Here is a 23741-nt window from a genome sequence, read left to right on the forward strand (position 1 = left end):
TTATATGTGTTTGGACACATGGTAATTTTTAACATACGCCTCCTAGACAGTTTATCAGATTCATGTGAAATTTGTTCTACATGATGCCAAGATGTTGCTGACATTTTTGATATATTGTAATATGTTGAAATGGCCTTATGATTTTAATATCTCGCCATATAAACAGGAAATGTGTCAGAAAGCCACAGTGCATTGACTATATGGTTGGACACTTCTTACTTCAATAGATATTATGATTATTATGATAACCTGACACCCAATAGGCCTGCCTGTTATAGCGCCACCACCTGGCCAAGCAGGAAATGTGCCAGAAATTGGCAATGCTTTAACTGATTGATCTGACACTTTACAAAATATTGTGTATTATGCTTGTGATGATATTCACATGTGTAATTCAGATGCCTAGCACAGCGCCACCATCTGGCCAAGCAGGAAATGGACAAAAAATGTTCAATTCATTGATGGATTGATCTGAAACTTTACAAAATATTGGATATCGTGATTCTGATGAAATTGACACGTCTAATTCAGATGCCTAGCACAGTATCACCATCTGGCCAAGCAGGAAATGTGCCAAAAATTTTCAATGCTTTGACAGATTGATCTATGACATGCCTGACATAGCGCCACCAACACACACTCATATACATGTAGCACACACACACATATGTACACACACACATATGTACACACACAGTTGCAATCATATACACACACATGAATACTCACGAGAATGGGTAACATATACAATTCTGTGCACACACATACACACACAGTCATATGCATATTTATGCATACACACACTCTCTCACAAGTATGCACTCACATGCACATGCAACATCTATGAGCACACTCTTTTCTCTCTCTCTCTCTCTCTCTCTCTCTCTCTCTCTCTCTCCCTCTGACAGACACACACACAATAATAGTGACCTGCCATCATTGTGCATTTTGTTGCAGACATATGAAAACTCTGCATGCACACACACACACACACACACACACACTGCAGACACAGGAAAGTTAAGATGACTTAAGATTACCGCGTGAGATAGAGAGAAGGAGGAGACGCATGTATAGTTTTGCACATATATAAATGTACATTTTCAGGGGGCGCTGCTGAGCGTTAATGGAGTAGGACGCAAGTTTGGAAGCTCCTGCTGATTTCGGTTAAATTGTTATTCATCTGCACTTTTTGGTCACATATTTAGTCTTGTTTTACTCCACAGTACTTTTTGTTTGGGAGTTGTATACTGTACTGCGTAAAATGGCTGGAAGGAACTCTAAAATTAGCAATACTATTCAGACACAACTGAGGCCTAGTTCACATTCCGCGACCACACCCTTGAGTGAGCCACCTGCTCCTGCAGAGGTCGCCTCGATGCACGCTAACCCTGACATTGCTGCCCTCAAGCTCGAGTTGCTGGCCTCGCTGAGGAAAGATATTGCTGATATTTTCAAAAAGGAACTCCAGGACACTCTCGGGGATGCTTTCTCCACTATCAAGCTCGACCTGCAAGCGGTGCGGACACAGCTGGTGAATGATAAAGTGGCTACCAATGCTACCCTGTCCAAGCTAAAAGGTATGGTTGGGGAGATGGAGCACACACTAACCAAGTGCTCTGATGACATCGCCAAGATGAAAACTACTATCAAGTGCCTAACAGCTAGCATAGCCAAGCTGGAAAATAAATGTGAAGACTTGGAGTCCAGGTCACAGTGTAACAACGTTAGAATAGTGGGAGTACCGGAGAGTCCTGACACCTGTACCACTGCCGCTGTGGCCGCCTTACTAAAGGATGCCTTTGGTCTGGTAAAGGAGTCGCTTTTGGATCGGTCCCACCAGACCCTCCATCCCAAACCCAAGCCTGATCATTGTCCACGAGCCACTGTGTGCAGATTTCATTATCACAGTGACTGTACTGGCATTTTAAGCCGCGCTAGAGAGCTCCGACAGATTAAAGTCAGAGACTTGACCATCTCAGTCTTCCCTGACTACACTGCCAAGGTAGCCCGGGCTCGGGCTGCATTCAACGAGGTCAGGTGGCAACTTCGTGGCATTGAGGGTGCTTGGTATGGTCTGATTTATCCAGCACAACTTCACATCACTCACAACGGTGTTGAGAAGGACTTTGTTTCTGCGGTGGAAGCCAGCGACTATGTCAAAACCTTGATCTCTGGATGAACTCCATTAGCTTTTCGGATCTGTTTTCAATAGTGTTATTGCTTAGAGTTTGGGGTCTCACTCATCTTAACTTCACCTGTGCAGTATTAGGTGGTTTTCTGCTTTGCAGGCACTTTCTTTCTGTATTTCTTGTATTTTTGTACTCCAGATCAGATCACCATTACCTCATTTTATGCTCTCTGCATTTATTTGTACAGGTTTTACTGTTACTATTGTTTGTTAATTAGTATTTCCACGTGCTTTGCTATTGTATTCATCCGGTCTATGTGGTATTTTGATTTGTATTATTAAGGTGATCATCTTTGTTGTTTTGTTGGAATGTTCATCCTTAGTTGCAACAATATTTTGCGATGTGAGTTTCCTTTTTTTTCAGGGGTTTATTACTATGTGCATATTGTCAAACATTGTTGAGATCGGCGGGAGTTTTTTCTTTTTATTTCTCTCTTGCTTCTGTTTGCTCTGCACATTCTCTGGGTTGTTCAGACACTGTGGTGGACAACTTTTGGTTTTTGTGGGAAACACTGCTGTCTCCTTTGTTCTGTAGTTATATGGGGACTTTGGGTGTATTTGTGTTTAGGGGTATGTTGGGGGGAGGGTGTCCCACCTTGGCTCTCGGTGATCATTTGCATTTTTGTTCTTTTTTTGTATTATTTAAATGGTTAATGGCAATATAGATCCCAGCATTGCTGGGTCAGGCACAGCTTTCAGATTTATTAGTTGGAATATCAGAGGTATGGGTAATCCTTTTAAGAGATCCAAGGTTTTTATACACTTGAAACGGTTAAACTCTGATGTAGTTTTTTTTTACAGGAGACTCACCTTCGCATTAAAGATCACCATAGGTTACATTGTCCCTGGGTAAGTCAAGTCTTCCACTCAAATTTTAACTCAAAAGCTAGAGGGGTTGCCATTTTAATTAACAAGAGAGTTCAGTTCTCATCCACTGATATTATTGCTGATAGGAATGGTAGATACCTCATAGTTTCTGGCACCCTAATGAAGAAAAAGGTTTTATTGGTGAATGTGTATGCCCCAAACTTCGATGATGTTGAATTCACCAACAGATTGTTGAGTAACATCCCCTTCCTGAATACTCATCTGCTGATCTTCGGAGGGGATCTAAATTGTGTTTTTGACCCAATCTTGGATAGGTCTAATCCTTGTAATCTGACTCACTCTGCGATGTCTAAAACATTCTCTGATTTTATGAAACAGAATGGTCTCATTGATCCATGGAGATCTCGTAACCCTTCTATCAAAAAATTTTCTTTCTTCTCCCAGGCGCACCTTTCATATTCTAGGATTGATTACTTTTTTTATTGACAGTACTCTTAATTCATATGTAAACTCTTCTGACTATTTAAGTATCGTAATATCTGACCATTCACCTTTATTATTAGATATTCAACTTTCTACTTATGTACGTCGTCCACCACTTTGGAGATTTAACTCTCTTCTTCTGGCAGACGAAGAATTTTGCAACCTTATTTCAAATTCTATTGATGAGCTCTTGTCTTTCAATCAAAATGACTCTTCATATTCATTGCTATGGGAGACTCTTAAACGTTACCTGAGAGGTCAAGTTATTTCTTATTCTGCTCTTTCAAATAAAAAAAAATAATGCTAGGCTTCATGAACTTACATCTGCAATTAGTGACCTTGATCAAAGATATGCATTGAACCCTTCTCCGGAACTACTCAAGCAGCGTTTTGATTTGCAGGCAGAATTCAGTCTTGTTTCAACTAAAGGGGCAGAGCACTTGTTACTACACAGTCATGCCTCATATTACGAGCATGGTGACAAGGCCAGTCGTTTACTGGCACATCAGTTACGATGACAAGCCAGTTCCCGATTGATACCTAGTATTAAAAACACTTATGACACTATTACTACAGATCCTTTGGAAATTAATGCTACTTTTAAGATCATTTTACTCTTTGTTATATAAATCTGAGTTTCCTACAGACAACACTAAAATGAACGATTTCCTTCAGAGCCTCTAGATTCCTGTCATCAATAGTAATACTGCTATGCAATTGGACTCCCCACTCTCCCTCGAGGAAGTATCAAATGCTATTAAAGCTATGCAATCTAACAAAGCCTCAGGCCCTGACGGGTTTCCGATTGAATTTTTCAAAACATTTATTGGTAAATTGGCACCGCTACTTTCATCTGTATTCAATGAATCTCTAGAAAGTGGTTCACTACCACCAATTTTGACACCCGCCACTATAGCTCTCCTTCTCAAGAAGGACAAAGATCCAACCTCCTGTGGTTCCTACAGACCCCTATCTCTGCTTAATGCTGACCAGGGGCGATTTCTCAGAGACAACAAGGGAAGCCGAGCTTCCCTAAAATTCTCTCCCCAAACTGCGGCATCTATGACGTTGAATTCTCATTAAAACAATAACTTGCATAACATAATATATGCCCAAGATTGTATTTACGTTCATAACTATCCTGTAAATTATTTGAGTGATGTCTGACGAACTTGCAGTTCGCTATGAGAATCACCTTTGCTGCCAGGCTGTAACCAGCGTTGCCAGATACTGCTGATGTTTTCCAGCCAAAATATGTTCAAAACCCGCCAAAATGCACTTAAAACTGCCCAATCTGGCAACACTGGCTGTAACCTTTCTTATTTCAATGGGCTCTATGGACTGGCAGCCGGGTATCCGTTGCAGTCTATGAGAGGGCTCTGAACAAACAATTTCGGCTAGTTGTTATTGGTTAAAATCGACAAAATCGTCATTTCCAGGGAAGCCGGGCTTCTCTGGGACTAACGAGACAGTGGGAGGGGCAAGAAGCCGGGCTGATGAAGGATTATTGGAGGTAGTGTTGAAAGACATGAGGAGGGCGGGCTCTGTACTTCAGCGTCGGCGAGGAACACGGTAAGCGCATGATCAGTCAGTCCCTAGCGGATGTCGAGAAAGTGTAGTCGTGTGCCAAAGTGCTGTCCGAATTTCTTTTCATATAAACGTTTCTTCTCATTGATGTCTCTGTACATTACTCTGCAAATAAATGTAAATATTACTCGTTGTGCTACATTAACTTTCATCCATTCTATCAGTTTGATCATTTGTGAATTCACTCGTTTATTTCATTTGTAGTTCAATCTGGTTGTAGGCTAGCTTGAGCCTTATTGGGATCTGCAGTGCTAGCTGCTAACAGAAATTGGTGAAGTCTCTGGAAAGCACAACCAGCTAGTATGACAGGGTCACAGACCATTTTCTGGAAAAGGAGCGGAGGGCAGAATTTGTGTATAAATAGTGTGCATCATATAATGTTCATGAATCTGAAGTGTGTATATTGTTCAGTAATGTTAAGAGAATGGTGGGCTCTGTGTTATAGGTTATACCTGGGTATAATATTCAAGGTTCTGTGTGTTGCATAGCCTACCTGGTTATGAATTTCCAGACTGTGTTGCAGAAGATGTTCAAGGATGTGTTGCACAGCTGGGTGTTGTGTTAAAGACTCTGTGTTGCATATCAGGGTATGATGTTCAAGGCTCTTCGTTGAATAGCCAGTGATTTTTGGATGTTTGATATTTTTGATTAAGGATATGAGGCACTAGCCTGGCAAGCCAGACTATAACATGAAATGTACAAGCAAAAATACTTTCTGCCACTAGGTAGGGTTGTCTAGTTCACTATGCTAATGGGGCACACCTTTCTATGCTTTGATATCCGGCCTACAGGTTTTACGATGAATGCGTAAAATGGGCTTCCCCTGTTTTAAAAACCAGCAGCCGCCACTGATGCTGACGTAAAGGTGTTGGCTAAAGTAATTGCATTTCATTTAGAGAATGTGCTTCCTCACATTATATCTGAAGAGCAAAATGGTTTTATAAAGGGACGTCAATTGTTTTTTAATACCCGTACACTTTTCAATATAATTTATTCAAAACATTCGGCTGAACTTCCTGAACTTGTGATTTCTTTAGATGCTGAAAAGGCATTCAATAGGGTAGAGTGGGAGTACTTGTTCGCAGTTTTAAAGAAATTTGGATTTGGTGATACATTTATTTCTTGGATTCACCTCCTTTATTCATCCCTTAAAGCCAGTGTCCATACTAATGATGTCTATTCTGATTATTTTGCCCTTGGACATGGCACTCGCCAAGGTTGTCCTTTGTCACCGTTGCTCTTTGCTATTGCGCCTCTGTCTTTTACCTTACGATCTTCCCCCTTACTCAAAGGAATCACACGTAATGGAACTGAATATAAATTATCGCTATATGCAGATGATTTGTTATTGTATATAACCGATCCCACTCGCTCTGTCCCTGCTGTTTTAAGTATTCTGGAGAACTTCGGCAACTTTTCAGGTTATAAATTAAATCCGAGGAAAAGTGAGTGTTTTCCCGTTAATATTGCAGCATGTCATCTTCAGCAGGCATGTTTACCTTTTCAATTTAGTCCATCAGGGTTTAAATACCGGGTATTACACAAAAATACTCATTTTATATTATATATATATATATATATATATATATATATATATATATATATATATATATATATATATATATATATATATATATATATACATATGTACCCATACCCACATATATACACTTATATTATCAATAGACTGTTATTGTAATTCCTCCTCCCTATACCTCATAAAGATCTGTTCCTTATATCTTTTTTTGAACTGGTTTATAGTTGTACATTTCATGAGCTCCACATTCAAACTGTTCCATAGCTTTACTCCACGAATAGAAATACTGAACATTTTTAACATTATCCTAGCACTGTGAATTTTAAATTTCAGTTTCCCCCTAAAATTATAGCCCCCCCTCTTTATCCGAGAACATTGTTTGGATATTATTTGGTACTTTATAATTCCTTACTTTGTACATTATTAAGGCAGTTTTATATTCTATAATATCCCTGAATTTTAAACATTTTGAATTTAAGAATAGTGAATTAGTATGATCTTGGTAACCAGCACTATGAATTATTCTTATAGCTCTTTTTTGAAGTATAGTTATTGCATGGAGTGAACATTTATACGTATTTCCCCACACCACTGAGCAGTAATTTAAGTACGGTAAAACCAGGGAACAGTAAAGAATGTGGAGTGAATTATAGTCGAGGATGTGCTTAGCTATACTCAACACAGATATGCTTCTTGATAGTTTAATTAGTATGTATTTTAAATGTGATTTCCAATTAATTCTATCATCTATTATTACCCCAAGAAATTTATTATTAGAAACTCTTTCAATATCAACACCATCTACCTGTACATTTATTGCCCTATTTATTTTATAATTATTAAATAACATGATTCTTGTTTTAGACAGATTTAATGATAATTTATTTTGATCAAACCAACTTTTTAACCTGCACAGTTCTGAAGAGATTTTGTTTTCTAACTCATGTAAATTTGTTCCAGAACAAAACATATTTGTGTCATCTGCAAATAATACCATCTTAAATACCTTTGATACATTGCACATATCATTTATATAAAGAATAAACAGTTTAGGACCCAATACTGACCCCTGAGGGACACCACAATCAATATTCAAACGAGTTGAGACAGAGTCACCCAACTTCACAAATTGTGTCCTGTTGCTCAAATAACTTCTTATCCAATTTAATACAACTCCCCTTATCCCATATTGCTCCATCTTATTAATTAATGTATCATGATTAATAGTATCAAAAGCTTTTTGAAGATCAATAAATATCCCAGTGACATATTTCTTATCATCTATAGAGTTACTGATTTCTTCACTTGACTCTGTTAGTGCCATCTCTCATCTCATCTCATTATCTCTAGCCGCTTTATCCTTCTACAGGGTCGCAGGCAAGCTGGAGCCTATCCCAGCTGACTACGGGCGAAAGGCGGGGTACACCCTGGACAAGTCGCCAGGTCATCACAGGGCTGACACATAGACACAGACAACCATTCACACTCACATTCACACCTACGGTCAATTTAGAGTCACCAGTTAACCTAACCTGCATGTCTTTGGACTGTGGGGGAAACCGGAGTACCTGGAGGAAACCCACGCGGACACGGGGAGAACATGCAAACTCCACACAGAAAGGCCCTCGCCGGCCCCGGGGCTCGAACCCAGGACCTTCTTGCTGTGAGGCGACAGCGCTAACCACTACACCACCGTGCCGCCCCAGTGCCATCGCTGTTGATCTATTTGCTCTAAATCCATATTGACTATCACTGAGTAGTTTGTATTTTTCAATGAATTTATCTAATCTGTTATTGAATAGTTTTTCAAGAATTTTGGAGAATTGAGGAAGTAAAGAAACAGGTCTGTAATTTGTGAAGTTGTGTTTGTCCCCAGATTTATACAATGGAATTACTTTTGCTATTTTCATGTTACTTGGAAATGTACCGGTTTGAAATGACAAGTTACAGATGTATGTTAATGGTTTAGAAATCCCCCCAATAATAGTTTTCACTAATTTCATATCAAGATCATTACAATCTGTGGATATTTTATTACTACATTTATTAACTATATCAATAATTTCCTTCTCATCTACTGGTGTAAGAAACATAGAACAATAATTCCTCTTTATAATATTATCAATACAATCATCATTTGTTACCGGATCAGAGATATTTTGAGCTAATCTTGGTCCAACATTAACAAAAAAATTATTAAAACTATTAGCAACTACATCCATGTTATAATTTTCGATACCTTTGTCATTAAAGTATTTAGGGTAATGTATTTGTCCAGAGCCATCTTTAATAATACTATTTAATATATTCAGGGGCGGACTGGCAATCTGTGCATTCTGGAAAAGTCCAGAACGGCTGTCCGGTCTATGGCCGTCGGCCCTGTTCAATAACCAAAATTTTCAGTCTATCAACTAACAACAGGTGGTGCTAAGATGATAATTTATTCATCAATCATTATTCCATAGGCCTAAAAGCCAACAAAGAAGAGTAACGTTAGTGTCTGTCAACAGAAAGATGGCAAGCTGAAAACGTAAGGAGAAAGGTGGATGGGAAAAGTTAAAACAAAAGAAAGTGAAGTCAATTGAAGAAGATGCTTCAAAATGTAGAAAGCTCACAGAGCTTTTTGGCAGCAGTGCAACTGCAAGCAGCAGCAGTAGCGGTCATGTCACGTTATCACCGAGCGAGGCTGAGAACCAGGTGGACATCCAACCTGACCAACCACATGCTGATGATGATAGTCATGATGAGGGCCAGGCAGCTGAGGGAATTTCACTGGAGGAGGAGGTACCGGTAAGTGACAACGACATAAAACCATAGCATAACACAGGTTACGTAAAGGCCACTCATAGACCCCTCTCATAGTAGGCCAATCTTCTATTGACTGGATTTGCGGTGTGATGATGAGAAATATGTGGTTTATGCTGTCAAAACAAACACGTAATTACCAAGCAAGCCAATTATAAATAGATAGGCAAGCACAAATGGCCGCGATTTCATATGTTCACCTCTGCATAATTCATGCAGATTAGGCTCTTTATGTTCAAGAGAACCAAAGCTCTAGCCTATCATTAACCAAAAGTTTGAGGGGGAGAAGTGTTTTCCATTTTGGCACTATTTATCTTTGTCTTCTCTTTCATGGTGCGTGGTGGAATGTCTGTGGAATAGGCTACAAGTGTTGTTTGAAGGATGATTGGTTGAATGGTATCATAACTAATCACAGCAGCATTCCATTGTGCAATTTGTTAATAGCCTAATTTTAGATCTGTTTGTCAGGCTTACCTACCAAAAAATCAGCATATTATTAAAACTATAAAATGTGTCAAGCAGGCTAATTCTTACACAGAATAGACCTAAAAGGCTAAAAATGTAATTGGGATTTAGGAAAAACCTCCAAATAATTAAACAAATGTTAATCAAGCATATGTCAGTGCACAGTGTGAAGGGTTTTCCTAGATGCCATTGCATAGTTTAGATATAATCAACAATAGCATTAGCATCCAACTTCATCTTTTCAATTGTTTGTTTATTCAGGTTGAAGATAGTGGCAGCTCAAAAGATGACAGGGAGAGTCCAGGAAAGTGCCAGAATGAGGGATCAGTGCCCCAATATTTCAGCCGCCCCAGTTCAGACAGTTACAGCCTGGAGCAGTTTTTCAGTTACCACCCCTAGTAAAAGCCCAAAAACCTGTCTCTACAAAGATTGTTCAGCTGTAGAGATGGCACTAACCATAAATGGCTGACATACTGTGAGGAGAATCACACACTGTATTGCCTGTAACATATTTCTCTTTAAAATGCAAGCACAGAAGTGACTGTAAAATAGCAGTATAAAAGACAATGTCTATGTTCATTTTTGTTTAGGAGATGCAAGTGATGTTTAGTCGTTCTTGAATATTAGCCTAGGTGTTCTTGAGTTCTTGAATAAACAATCATAAATAGTTCATCTGTGTGGGTTTTGTTATGACAGACAATATACAGTACCACTATAGCACTTTACTATAGCACTATAGTATAGTATACTATAGTATAGTGGGCCTATTTGGGGGGAAAGTCCAGGGCCGTTTTTTGGTCCCAGTCCGTCCCTGAATATATTCCATATTCCTTTAATATTATTTTTGCTATTATATATTAATTTACCATAATAATCCTTCCTACATCTCCTTATGATACTCATTAACTTGTTTTTATATTTTTTATATTTATTTTCTGCTTCTTTGGTTCTTAATTTAATAAATTCTCTATATAGAGTGTTTTTCTTCTTACAGGCATTTTGTAATCCCTTAGTAATCCAAGGTTGGTCATTATAGTTTTGTTTTGTACTATATTGCTTCAGTGGGCAATTTTTATCATATAATAATTTGAATATACTTAAAAAGTTATCATATGCTCTAACAATGCTATTCTCGATATAAACTGATTCCCAGTCTTGTATTAATAAATCATTATTTAATGCAAACATGGCTTCCTCAGTCCTAACTCTTCGATACTTAAGTTTATGGTCTGTCACATTTCTCTTATGATTACAGTCATAAATTGTAAAAACTGGTAGATGATCACTAATATCATTGATTAATATTCCACTTATAATGTTATTATCTATATCATTGGTAAATATATTATCTATTAAGGTAGCACTATGGTCAGTAATTCTGGTGGGTCTGGTAATTTTTGGGTGAAGACTCATACTGTACATAGTATTAATAAATTCCTCAGTCATACTGTGCTTATTAGGGTTCAACAGATCAATATTAGTATCCCCACAAATGAAGATAACTTTTTTATTATCTACTGTAAATGTCTTTTCTACCCAGTCCTTAAACGCCTCTATACTAGTTTCTGGCGCTCTATATATACAGCTAATTAATACATTTCTATTTTTTCAATATTAATTTCGATTTTTAAACATTCTAATAAGTTATCAATCACCGCTGTCATGCCATCTATTAACTTATAATTCAAATTACAGTCCACATACACCGCCACTCCTCCTCCACCTTTATTTTTCCTATTTATATAATTAAATTCATATCCAGCCAGTTCGAAATCCACTCCTTTCTCCAGGTCAATCCAGGTCTCTGATATGGCAATTATGTTGAATGGATGAGTAAACTGACTTAAGTATTTCTTGATGTGTTTGAAGTTGGCGTACATGCTTCTGCTGTTGAAGTGTATTATTATTAAATGTCTACTTAGATAGCTCATCTCATTATCTCTAGCCACTTTATCCTGTTCTACAGGGTCACAGGCAAGCTGGAGCCTATCCCAGCTGACTATGGGCGAAAGGCGGGGTACACCCTGGACAAGTCGCCAGGTCATCACAAGGCTGACGCATAGACACAGACAACCATTCACACTCACTTTAGAGTCACAAGTTAACCCAGGGGTCACCAAACTTTTTTCTCTGGGGGCCACATTGTCGTTCCTGACTGTGATGGGGGGCCAGGGTCGGGTCAGCTATATAACATAGAATTGTATGACCCAGACAAATATGACCACCAGCAGGCCTCATTGTGTAGTAGAGATTACTAGCCTGGCACAGCCATCCCCACTACTATATCCACACTACTATATCAACACTTGATTCCTGGCACATATTTGTTTATCTTTACGAGTGGTTTGCAAAAGTAGTAATCGAGTCTTCACACTTTGTTTTAATTTGAAATACCACAGATATTCCATTTATTTATTTTCTAATAAAAATAACATCAAAGCTGTCAAGGTAAGAAACATCTGCCTAGTTGAGGTGATTGACACAAAGGTGAGTGGAAAATTATAAATTGTAGGTAGGCCTGTTGACATTATTAATAATATTAATAATAATTGTGTGCAGCACTTAATAAAGGTCAAATAAATAGGCCTATAAAATAAATACATTTTAAAAAACAGTGAAATTATAATAATATGAGCAATAGATCACAGCAGTTGTGCTGTGTCCTGCACGTCATTGCTTTCATCCATGGCCAAAGCAAAAAACTCGAATTCTGACGCTTTCTCATTCAGCTGGTCATACACGTTGTCCCCCAAATCTTCGGTTCACCTGGTCATAGTAGGTGCGGAGAGACTCACCGCGTTGAGCGCATCCTTCTTGTCGGGACACACCTCCTCGGCCACAGCAAGCATGCATACTTTAACAAAGTCCCCATCAGTAAACGGCTTTCCATGGGTAGCTAGGAGGTGAGCTACCTTATAGCTAGCTCGGACAGCAGCCTGGTTGATCTGGGTTTGGCGAAGGAATACATTCTGTTGTGCAGCCAGTCCGCATTTCATCCTCTGAATCCTGTCTTCTCTTGTTTGCCCTCACAAACTAGCATACTCTTTGTGGCAGGTTTCATAGTGACGACGCAGATTATATTCTTTGAAAACCGACACACTTTCTTTACATACAAGACAAACTGCACGGTCCTTACACTGAACAAAAAAATAATTGGTGGTCCACTGTTTTTCAAAAACTCTGCACGCTCTGTCAACTTTTTGCTGACTGCTAGCCATTTTGCTGTCCTGAACACTGACAGTTCTCTGTGCGTGCGCTGCCTGTCACTGCTTGATCGCGAGCATATGATGAAAATTTGGAAAATATGAATAGTTCATTTTATAACTAAATATCAATTTTAATTGATAAAATCAACAAAATACAAGATGCAGACGTTATTATTTGCCAAAAAGCAATTTAAAAAAAATAGGCCATGACCACTTTTGGGGATTGCCTCACAGGGCCGGTTCAAGTGGTGGGGGGCAGAGGGGCCGGTCAAAGGGGGGTGGCGGGCCGGAGTCGGCCCGCAGTTTGATGACCCCTGAGTTAACCTAACCTGCATGTCTTTGGACTGTGGGGGAAACCGGAACACCTGGAGGAAACCCACACAGACAACGTACAAACTCCACACAGAAAGGCCCTCGACGACCACAGGGCTTGAACCCAGACCTTCTTGCTGTGAGGCAACAGTGCTAACCACTACACCACCATGCCACCCCTACTTAGATAGCTATAGATATTTATATACCTTGTTTTGTAATTGTAGCAAGCGTTCTATGTGGGTGGAGCACAGAAGCACGGCAGGCCAGTACTGAGTTCTCAACAACTCCTTTATTGTCAGCTTTTCAGCTTCTACACATTTACTCATACATATACACACACGCCACACACACACGTGTCCTGGTCGGGAGAGAGCCTGCTCTGCTCTCCCTCTCTTCCTTAAATAGGGCACGGCTCCTGGGAAGACACACAAACAGGTTAAATCACCTCAGATGTAGTGATTCTGCCACTTACCTTCCCTGACTCCGCCCTCCGGTCACAGACCGATGCTTGACCACGCCCCCACTGCCACATACCCCCACTGCCCGATTCAGGCCGGGCAGCCGTCCGGGCTGCAGCCGACTCCCCCCCCTTGACGGGAGAGGAAGTCCGCCATGACCATCTGCGCCCCTGGCCTGTGGACCACCTTGAAGTTAAAGGGTTGGAGTGCCAGATACCAACGGGTGATCCGCGCGTTGGCATCCTTCATGCGGTGGAGCCACTGGAGGGGCGCGTGGTCCGAACAGAGGGTGAAAGGGCGTCCCAGCAGGTAGTAATGGAGGGCAAGGACCGCCCACTTGATGGCCAGGCACTCCTTCTCTATGGTGCTGTAGCGCCCCTCATGCACCGACAGCTTACGACTTATGTACAGCACTGGGCGATCCTCCTCCTCCACCTCCTGGGACAGAACAGCCCCCAGCCCTCTGTCCAACGTATCCGTCTGCAATATAAAAGGGAGAGAAAAGTCAGGGGAGTGTAACAGTGGCCCCCCACACAGTGCAGCTTTTACCTCAGAAAAAGCCCGCTGGCATTGCTCCGTCCACTGGTGCCCCCTTTTTAGTGAGTTCAGTCAGTGGGCTGGTGACGTCCGAATAATTAGGTATAAACCTACGATAATCGCCAGCCAGCCCTAGGAACTGTCTCACCCCCTTTTTGGTCTTGGGCCTCGGGCAGGCCGCAATCGCTGCAGTCTTGTTAATTTGGGGACGCACCTGCCCATTGCCCAAGTCGAAGCCCAGATACCGTACTTCCACCCGCCCAATTGCACACTTCTTTGGGTTGGCTGTGAGACCCGCCCGCTTCAGTGACCTAAGGACGGCCCTCAGGTGTTGTAGGTGCCGTGGCCAGTCATTACTATAAATAATGATGTCGTCAAGGTACGCGGCAGCATAGGTGGCGTGGGGGCGGAGGACCCTATCCATCAGCTGCTGAAACATAGCGGGCGCCCCAAACAGCCCAAAAGGAAGTGTGACAAACTGGTGTAAGCCGAACAGTGTGGAAAAGGCCGTTTTTTCTTGGGATAATGGAGTCAAGGGGATCTGCCAATACCCCTTTGTCAAATCCAGTGTCAATATAAAAGCGAGCCATGCCTAGTCAATCGAGCAACTCATCAATACGAGGCATTGGGTACGTGTCGAATTTAGACACCGCATTGACTTTTCTATAGTCTACACAGAACCGGACTGACCCGTCGGCCTTGGGTACCAAGACCACCGGGCTGCTCCAGTCACTGTGGGACTCCTCAACAATGCCCATTTCGAGCATGGTCTCAAGTTCTTCCCGAACCACCTTTTTCTTGTGTTCAGGCAATCTGTAAGGGCGGCTGCGCACTACCACCCCCGGGGGCGTCTCAATGTGGTGTTCTATGAGGTGGGTGCGGCCTGGTAGGGGCGAGAACACGTCAGAAAATTCTGTTTGCAACCGGGCGACCTCCGCAAGCTGAGTCGGTGAGAGGTGGGCTCCACAGGGGACTGGAGCGGTGGGTGATGCCAATTTTCCCTTTTGAACCTCCGGCCCCAGCTCCGCCTTCTCAGTAACCACCGACACCAGCGCCACAGGGACCTCCTCGCTCCAACGTTTTAACAGATTGAGGTGGTATACCTGTAACGCCCCACCCCTGTCCGTTCGCCTCACCTCATAGTCGACGTCCCCGACTCGCCGTGTGACCTCAAAGGGTCCTTGCCACCTGGCGATTAATTTAGAGCTCGATGTGGGCAACAGTATGAGTACTTTATCTCCCGGTGTGAACTCCCTGAGGCGCGTACCCTTGTTGTACAGGCGGGTTTGTCATTCTTGGGCCTGCCACAAATTCTCCTGTGTTAGGTGGGCGAGTGTGTGGAGTTTTGCGCGCAGGTCAATAACGTATTGGATTTCATTTTTACTTTGTGAAGGTACCTCCTCCCAATTTTCTCTCAGCACATCTAGAATGCTGCGCGGCTTATGTCCATATAACAATTCAAATGGGGAGAACCCCGTGGAGGCTTGTGGGACCTCTTGCACTGAAAACAACAAGGGTTTGAGCCACTTATCCCAATTACGTGCGTCCTCACTTACAAATTTTTTAATTATATTTTTGAACTACCGCTGAACTACGGCAGGACCCACTCTTCATTAAGTGCATCATTAAATCCCGAAATCCTGGCCAATCAGTCCCCAAAATTATAGAGTGGGTAAGGCGAGGATTAACCGCTGCCTGAACTCTAAATTTCTCCCCTCGAAACAGAATGTGGACCGACACTAAAGTATAGTTGTGAACATCCCCGTGCACACACAACACCTTCACCAATTGTGCTCCCCCCAATGCCTCGTTTTGCACCAGGCTTTGGTGAATTGAGGTCTGATTACAGCCGGAATCCACCAAAGCCTGATACGTATCCCCTTGAATACTCACCGGTATGCGATACGCTCCGGCCCGATCGAGGGCGGTTCCTGGCGCGTCGGGGATCCGGACCACCACGCCCACCTCCATCGCCGAGCACTGATGCTGGAGGTGCCCCGGCTCCCCGCAGCACCAGCACACCGGTCCGGGCTCTCTCTCTGCACCGGTGTTCTGGATATCACTCACCTGAGGGGGGGAAGACACAGACACAAAAGTAGGAGACAGTAGGACACCGCGGGTGCGGTGGGCCGGCTGGGGTGGAGCCGGCCCCCGCCTCCGTGGTGGGGGAATGGGGCAAGGGAGAGAAACAGAAGGGGAGAGAGAGGGAGACGGGAGGGGAGAAGGGGAGACACGCTGTCCTGCCATTGGAATGGCCGCCATCTGGTCCTCCGCCAGCTCAATGGCTTGATCTAGTGACGCCGGGCGATGGCACTGGACCCACTCCGCGGTTCCCTCTGGAAGTCAAGCGATGAACTGCTCCAGCGCCACCCAATTGATGATCTCCTCGGTGTCACAGTTGTCGGCCCTCAGCCACTGGCGGCAGGCGTCCCGGAGTTGCTGGCCAAACGCAAACGGCCGGCCGGCCGACCTCCTCCAGGCGCAGCGCACAGAAGCGCTGCCGTTGCTGCTCCGGAGTGCAACCCACACGCTGGAGGATGGCCCTGCGGAGGTCTGCGTAGACCAGCCGGCTGTCAGCGGGGAGCTGTAGTGTGGCCAGCTGCGCCTCACCTGTGAGCAGGGGGAGGAGGCGCGCCGTGCGCTGTTCCACCGGCCAACCCCACACCTCTGCTGCCTGCTCAAAGAGTGTGAGGAAGGCCTCACGGTCATCGTGCGGGCCCATCTTCATCAGGGTGAGGTGGGAGGGGCCCGCGGCAGTGGAGATGGTGGACCCCGCCAACGTGAGTAGGTGCCGGAATGCCCGGTGATCTTCCTGCTGCGCCAGCACCAGGGCCTCGAACCTTCGCTCATGTTCTTCCCAGAGGGTGACCAGCGCCTGGTGCTGGCTCTGTTGGGCCGTGGCGAGGGCATGGACCAGGTCCTTGAAGGAGGAGGACTCCATGGGGCTGTTCTCTCCTGCGCTCCGTTCCCGGGTTTCAGCACCACTGTAGCATGCGTTCTATGTGGGTGGAGCACAGAAGCACGGCAGGCCAGTACTGAGTTCTCAACAACTCCTTTATTGTCAGCTTTTCAGCTTCTACACGTTTACTCATACATATACACACACGCCACACACACACACGTGTCCTGGTTGGGAGAGAGCCCGCTCTGCTCTCCCTCTCTTCCTTAAATAGGGCGCAGCTCCTGGGAAGATGCACAAACAGGTTAAATCACCTCAGGTGTAGTGATTCGGCCACTTACCTTCCCTGACTCCGCCCCTCCGGTCACAGACCAACGCTTGACCATGCCCCCATTGCCACAGTAATCTTCTATTTTCTCTATAAATGCACCATGAGGAACCTGAAGGAAATGGTATTTCAATGCACTATATTCTTGTTTTGACATATTGACAATAAAGCTATCTTGAATCTTAAAGGATCATATTCCAGAAAATATATGCAGCATATATTTTATGAAGGAAAAAAAGGTGCTCTAAGTATGTAAGTGTGGCAGCGGGGGCGTGGTCAAGCGCCGGTCTGTGACAGGAGGGCGGAGTCAGGGAAGGTAAATGACAGAATCACTTCACCTGAGATCAATTAACCTGTGTTTGTGTGTCTTCCCAGCAACCACACCCTATATAAGGAGAGAGAGAACAGAGGAAGGGAGCTCTCTCCTGCACCAGATGACTTGTGTGTGTGTGTCTGGGAGTATGTGTGCTTAACCTGAAAAGGGAACACAATAAATAGTTTTTTTGAACTCAGTTCTGTCCTGCCGCACTTCTGTGCTCCACCCACCTGTTCTGACTTCTACAGTGGTGCCGAAACCCGGGATTGGAGCACAGCAGCCCCATGGAGTCCTCCCCGTTTGCTGAACTGGTCCACGCCCTTGCCACGGCCCAGCAAAGCCAGCACCAGGCGCTACTCACCCTCCGAAAGGAGCAAGAAGAGCGGTTCGAGGCCCTGGTGTTGGCCCAACAAGAAGATCGACAGGCGTTCCGGCACCTCCTCGCGTCGGCGGGGTCCACCAGCGCTCCTGCCGCGGGCCCGTCTCCCCTCACTGTCACCAAGATGGGCCCGCAGGATGACCCCGAGGCGTTCATCACGCTCTTTGAGCAAGTCGCCGAAGCCTCGGGGTGGCCGATGGAGCAGCGCGCGGCGCGCCTCCTCCCCCTGCTCACGGGAGAAGCACAGCTGGCCATGCTACAGCTCCCCGCCGACCGCCGGCTGGCCTACGCGGACCTCCACCGGGCCGTCCTCCAGCGTGTGGGGCGCACTCCAGAACAGCAGCGCCAGCGCTTCCACGCGCTGCGCTTGGAGGAAGTCGGCCGGCCGTTCGCGTTTGGCCAGCAGCTCCGGGACGCCTGCTGGCGGTGGCTGAGGGCCAACAACCGCGACGCCGAAGGAATCCTCGACCAGGTGGCGCTGGAACAGTTCGTCGCTCGCTTACCAGTAGGAACGGCGGAGTGGGTCCGGTGCCACCGCCCGGCGTCGTTGGATCAAGCAGTCGAGCTGGCGGAGGACCATTTGGCGGCTGTCCCAGCGGCAGGACAGCAGATGACATCATCTCCTCTCTCCTCTTCTCTCTCTCTCTCTCTCTCTCTCCCCCTCCTCCTGTGTCCCGTCCTCGCCCCATTCCCCCACCGCGGAGGCGGGGGCCGGCTCCTCCCCAGCCGGCCCGGCGCACCCGCGGTGCCCTCCCGTTTCTCCCTTCTGTGTCTGTCTCTCCCCCACCTCAGGTGAGTGAGCCCCAGATCACCGGTGCAGAGGGAAAGCCCGGGCCGGTTTGCTGGCGCTGCGGGGAGCCGGATCACCTTCAACAGCAGTGCACAGCAATGGAAGTGGGCGCGGTGGTTCGGATCCCCGACGCGCCAGAGGCCGCCCTCGATCGGGCCGGAGCGTATCGCATACCGGTGAGTATCCAAGGGGCTACATATCAGGCGTTGGTGGATTCTGGTTGTAATCAGACCTCAATTCGCCAAAGCCTGGTTCAAAACGAGGCATTGGGGGGAGCACAAGGGGTGAAGGTGCTATGTGTGCACGGGGATGTTCACCGCTACCCTTTGGTGTCGGTCCACATTATTTTCAGAGGGGAAAAATTTATAGTGAAGGCAGCGGTTAATCCCCGCCTTACCCACTCTTTAATTTTGGGGACGGATTGGCCGGGATTTCGGGGTTTAATGACGCGCCTAGTAGAGAGTGGGTCCTGCCAGTTGACAGGGGGAGGTCCCGGTGTCGCTTTGGCGGGAGCAGCTGTCACAGAGCCGTCTACGTCATCTCCGCGTCAGAGCGAGGAGCCGCTGGCTCCTCCTCTCTCTATTGGGGAATCCCTCGCGGATTTCCCATTAGAGCAGTCGCGAGACGAGACTCTGCGACATGCGTTTGACCAAGTGAGAGTAATCGATGGTCAAACGCTCCCGCCGAACGCCACCCTGTCCTTCCCTTACTTCGCGATTTTGAAGGATAGATTATACCGAGTGACGCAGGACACTCAAACTAAAGAGCGAGTCACGCAGCTTTTGATTCCAAGGAGCCGCCGGGAATTGGTATTCCAGGCGGCTCACTTTAATCCCATGGCTGGACACTTAGGGCAGGATAAAACACTAGCCCGAATAATGGCCCGATTCTATTGGCCGGGGATTCGCGGCGATGTCCGTAGGTGGTGTACGGCATGCCACGAATGCCAGTTAGTAAACCCAGCGGCCATTCCAAAAGCGCCTTTGCGCCCTCTACCGTTAATCGAGACCCCGTTTGAGAGAATTGGGATGGATCTCGTCGGGCCATTAGATCGGTCAGCACGAGGGTACCGCTTTATATTAGTTCTGGTGGACTATGCAACGCGATACCCGGAAGCAGTGCCTCTGCGCAATATCTCAGCACGCAGTATTGCAGAGGCACTCTTCCGCGTCATCTCCCGAGTTGGAATCCCGAAAGAGATTCTGACTGACCAAGGCACTACGTTTATGTCACGAACACTGCGCAAACTGTATGGGTTATTGGGGATAAAGCCGATCCGCACCAGCGTATATCACCCACAAACGGACGGTTTAGTGGAACGGTTCAACCGCACCCTCAAAAATATTATTAAGAAATTCGTAAGTGAGGACGCACGTAATTGGGATAAGTGGCTCGAACCCTTGCTGTTCTCAGTGCGAGAGGTCCCCCAAGCCTCCACGGGGTTCTCCCCGTTCGAATTATTATATGGGCGTAAGCCACGTGGCATCTTGGACGTGCTGCGGGAAAATTGGGAGGAGGGACCTTCACAAAGTAAGAACGAAATTCAGTACGTTATGGACCTGCGCGCAAAACTCCACACGCTCACCCACCTAACTCAGGAGAATTTGCGGCAGGCCCAGGAACGGCAAGCCCGCCTGTACAACAAGGGTACGCGCCTTAGAGAGTTCACACCGGGAGATAAAGTACTCGTACTGTTGCCCACGTCGAGCTCCAAATTGATCGCCAAGTGGCAAGGGCCCTTTGAGGTCACACGGCGAGTCGGGGACGTCGACTATGAGGTGAGGCGAACAGACAGGGGTGGGGCGCTACAGATCTACCACCTCAATCTGCTAAAACTCTGGAACGAGGAGGTCCCCGTGCCGTTGGTGTCGGCAGTTCCGGAGAAGGCGGAGCTGGGGCCGGAGGTTCAAAAAGGGACATTGGCATCACGTACCTCTCCGGTCCCCTGTGGAGACCACCTCTCCCCGACCCAACTCACGGAGGTCGCCCAGTTGCAGGCCGAGTTTTCGGATGTGTTCTCGCCCCTGCCCGGTCGCACTAACCTCATAGAACACCACATAGAGACGCCCCCGGGGGTGGTAGTGCGTAGCCGCCCTTACAGGCTACCCGAACACAAAAAAAAGGTGGTTCGGGAGGAACTTCAGGCCATGCTCGAAATGGGCATCGTCGAGGAGTCCCACAGCGACTGGAGCAGCCCGGTGGTCTTGGTTCCCAAGGCCGACGGCTCGGTCCGGTTCTGTGTGGACTATAGAAAAGTCAACGCGGTGTCTAAATTTGACGCGTACCCAATGCCTCGTATTGATGAGCTGCTCGATCGACTAGGCACGGCTCGCTTTTACTCGACACTGGATTTGACGAAGGGATATTGGCAGATCCCCTTGACTCCATTATCCCGGGAGAAAACGGCCTTTTCCACACCGTTCGGCTTACACCAGTTCGTCACACTTCCGTTTGGGCTGTTTGGGGCGCCCGCTACGTTTCAGCGGCTGATGGACAGGGTCCTCCGGCCCCACGCCACCTATGCGGCCGCGTACTTGGACGATATTATCATTTATAGTAATGACTGGCAGCGGCACCTGCAACACCTGAGGGCCGTCCTTAGGTCGCTGAGGCGGGCGGGACTCACTGCCAACCCAAAGAAGTGTGCAATTGGGCGGGTGGAAGTACGGTATCTGGGCTTCCACTTGGGCAACGGGCAGGTGCGTCCCCAAATTAATAAGACAGCAGCGATTGCGGCCTGCCCGAGGCCCAAGACCAAAAAGGGGGTGAGACAGTTCCTGGGGCTGGCTGGCTATTATCGTAGGTTTATACCTAATTATTCGGACGTCACCAGCCCGCTGACTGACCTCACTAAAAAGGGGGCGCCAGATCCGGTCCAGTGGACGGAGCAGTGTCAGCGGGCTTTCTCTGAAGTAAAGGCTGCACTGTGTGGGGGGCCACTTTTACACTCCCCTGACTTCTCTCTCCCTTTTACGTTACAGACGGATGCGTCGGACAGAGGGCTGGGGGCCGTTTTGTCCCAGCAGGTGGAGGGGGAGGACCGCCCGGTCCTGTACATCAGTCGGAAGCTGTCAGTGCGTGAGGGGCGCTACAGCACAATTGAGAAGGAGTGCCTGGCGATCAAGTGGGCGGTCCTCGCCCTCCGTTACTACCTGCTGGGGCGCCCTTTCACCCTCTGTTCGGACCACGCGCCCCTCCAGTGGCTCCACCGCATGAAGGATGCCAACGCGCGGATCACCCGTTGGTATCTGGCACTCCAACCCTTCAACTTCAAGGTGGTCCACAGGCCGGGGGCGCAGATGGTCGTGGCGGACTTCCTCTCCCGTCAAGGCGGGGGGGAGTCGGCTGCAGGCCGGACGGGCGCCCGGCCTGAGTCGGGCGGTGGGGGTATGTGGCAGCGGGGGCGTGGTCAAGCGCCGGTCTGTGACAGGAGGGCGGAGTCAGGGAAGGTAAGTGACAGAATCACTTCACCTGAGATCAATTAACCTGTGTTTGTGTGTCTTCCCAGCAACCACACCCTATATAAGGAGAGAGAGAACAGAGGAAGGGAGCTCTCTCCTGCACCAGATGACTTGTGTGTGTGTGTCTGGGAGTATGTGTGCTTAACCTGAAAAGGGAACACAATAAATAGTTTTTTTGAACTCAGTTCTGTCCTGCCGTACTTCTGTGCTCCACCCACCTGTTCTGACTTCTTCAGTAAGATATGCCATAATGTTGATTTATCTGGCCACTTTCAAACTCTGTGTTCCACTGGTTATATGAAATGATGTGACTGTTGAGACTATCCAAGGGTGCCCAACCAGTCGATCGCGATCTACCAGTCGATCGCAGGCAGAGTTTTAGTCGATCTCGAGAAATGTTTTGTAACCATGTAGGTCTATTTAATAGGCTATGACAAAAAAAAACCCTGTTCAAAAAGCACACTAATTAAGTCATCGTTCATGAAAGACCAATATGTATTTTCATAACGATAATAATAATAATAATAATAATAATAATAATAATAATAATACACGCTACCTTTTCTGGTGCATGCTGGGTATGGTTTGGCAAGGTTGCTAGGTTGTTGTAACTAAGGACTCTAAAGCGCGAAGAAGCTAGAGCTGAAGAGATAATGGCGGAGGTCAAAAAAGCCAAAAATTATCACTTTCATTCTGAATGGGAAGAGGATTACTTTTTTGTTTATTCAAATTCAAGACCGGTGTGTCTGATCTGTAATGCAACCGTGGCCATCCCAAAGAAGGGCAATTTGGAGCGATATTTTAACACCATTCAAAAGAGGTATGCTACTGACTTCCCGGCGAAATCAGCTCTGCGAACCCAAAAGGTGAACGAACTGAGGAGACAGCTAGCTGCGAAGCAGGCAGTGTTCACTAGACCTGTCAATAAAAGTAAAGCTGCGACGATAGCATCTTACCGTGTTAGTCGCATTCTCGCAAAACGTCAGAAATGTTTTAAAGACGGTGAAATGGTGAAAGAAGCACTTGTGGAGGCCGCAGATGCACTTTTTGCTGACTTCAAAAATAAGAACGAGATCATGTCGGCTATTCAGGACCTGCAGCTATCCAGAAACACTGTTACAAGGTGGTGCGAGACAATGTCAGAGGATGTTGAACA

Source organism: Neoarius graeffei, chromosome 4 (assembly GCF_027579695.1).
Source record: "Neoarius graeffei isolate fNeoGra1 chromosome 4, fNeoGra1.pri, whole genome shotgun sequence".
Classification (NCBI taxonomy): domain Eukaryota; kingdom Metazoa; phylum Chordata; class Actinopteri; order Siluriformes; family Ariidae; genus Neoarius; species Neoarius graeffei.